We start from the raw sequence: 1,785 nt of genomic DNA, 5'->3' as shown, positions 1-1,785 counted from the left end.
GCAGCGACGATTCACCGAAACCACCACAACTCGTAGGGAGCACACACACGCGCGCGCGCGCGGGCGCGGGACGAGCGACACACCTCCCTAACGCGTCACACCGGGCCTACCGACCGCGTCGCGAAACCATGCCAGACGGCGGGCCACGGGCGGAGCTCGTGAGCGGGTGCGGGGCCGCAGCGGGCCAACCCCCACCAAACACGGCAGCGAGGCGCAACGCCGGGGAGGACCGGAACCCCGAACCCTCCGGGCGGGGTCGGGAGACCGAGAGCAGGCGGGAGCGAGACCACGCCAACGGGGTCGGCGGGAGGCCGGACAGGCGTCCAACCACGGCGAGAGGCGGAGGAGCGTGGGGGCGCCGTGAAACCCCGGGCCACGAGCGCGAAAGATGGAGGGAAGGCGGAAGGAAGGTCGAACGGACGGCTCGCTCGCGAGGGACGTGAGGGAGGGGAGACGGCCGACGAAGCCCACAGGCGGAAGGCTGACCTGGCCTCGGGGAGAGGGGGGGGGGAAGACATCGACCGGAGCCCCCGCCGCCAACAACCAGAAACACGCTCGGGGTTATCTCACCGACGTGCGCCCACCTCGGCGCGGCGACGGTACCCGCTAAACGTCTTCCCGGAGGACGACGGGGCCGGACGAGCCCCAACCCGCAGACGCACCTCGGCCAGGCCGGATCCACCGCCGACGGGACGACGAAGGACGACCCCCTAAAAAAAAAAAGCCTCTTTCCCTCGCAAGGACCGACAACGTGCGCAGCCTTCCCGCACGCACAGGCCCCCCAAAGAACACGCGGCGTCGGCCACGGGAGCCCGCGGGGGCATGACGCCCCTCCAACTGGCTCACCCGCCTGCCGAGCGGCTCCCGGACCACAGTGGCCGCCCGGACGCGTGCGTGCCCGGCCATCCCCCCCCAGAAGGGGGGGTCCGGCAGCACGGCCGGGCCGACCGACCGGGGAGAACCGACGGCGAGACGGGGAGGGGGGACGACACAGCCGAACGAGAGCCAGCGGCGGCAGGGGCGACGGGAACGTCCCCGGAAGACGCCTCTCCCGGGACCGAGAGAGGAGAGACCACCGCTCCGAGACACGACCAGGCAGACGCGAGGCAAAACCGGCGGGAATCACACCGCCCCACGACTCCTGAGGCAGTCCCAAACCAAGCCTGCGTAAGCCAAGCCGGCCCCGAAAACGACGTCACCCCCCCCCCAAGGGAGCCCGGGAAGACGCAACACGGGAGACTACCAACGCCGCCGCCACCGCCGAAGACCCTCGAGCGGGAAGTGGGCCCCGACACACGTCCGGCGAAGCGCCGGGCACGACCGACCCCGCCGTTCCCCAAAGGCCGCACCCGAGAGCGAGGTCAACAATTCCCACCAGACCCGGATCCCCAGGCCCCGAAGAGGGCGAGGTCACCGGTGGTCCCCAACCGTGGGAACGCTGCCGGGGAGGAGGAGAGCGAGGCGACTCCACAACGGCACTGCACGAGCGGACACGCACACGTGGACGCACAACCGCATTGTCCGCGCCACGGGAACGGCGAACACGGGGGCGCGCGGGAGGGGCCGCTCGCGGCCGCCACACCACGAAAGACAAACCCCGCGGCTCCAAGCGACACAGGCGTGACTGACGACAGCTCTGCCCCGCGTGATTCCTCCTCGGACTCGGAGCGAGGAGGCGCGGGCCGCGATAGGCGAAAACGAGAGCAACAAAGGCACAGACGCTCGGTTACCCCGCCAACCGTGCGGGGACAATCGGGCGGTCGGGGCGGGCAGCCGGTCGGGTCA

The 1,785-nt window shown here is 71.2% G+C and overlaps 1 non-coding gene across 1 annotated transcript; it reads right to left on the bottom strand.

The window, feature by feature from the left end:
- Window positions 1–2: 2 nt before the first annotated feature.
- Window positions 3–1,577, bottom strand: Rn45s (45S ribosomal RNA; the record flags this gene model as incomplete). The annotated part of the gene is given in 1 exon segment (NR_046263.1): window positions 3–1,577. It is a non-coding gene; the product is annotated as a 45S ribosomal RNA (ribosomal RNA).
- Window positions 1,578–1,785: the final 208 nt, after the last annotated feature.

Source organism: Cricetulus griseus, chromosome 7 (genome assembly GCF_003668045.3).
Source record: "Cricetulus griseus strain 17A/GY chromosome 7, alternate assembly CriGri-PICRH-1.0, whole genome shotgun sequence".
In the NCBI taxonomy this organism is placed as follows: domain Eukaryota; kingdom Metazoa; phylum Chordata; class Mammalia; order Rodentia; family Cricetidae; genus Cricetulus; species Cricetulus griseus.
The sequence above is the reverse complement of the archived record's forward strand: the minus strand, read 5'-3'. Positions and strand labels throughout refer to the sequence as shown.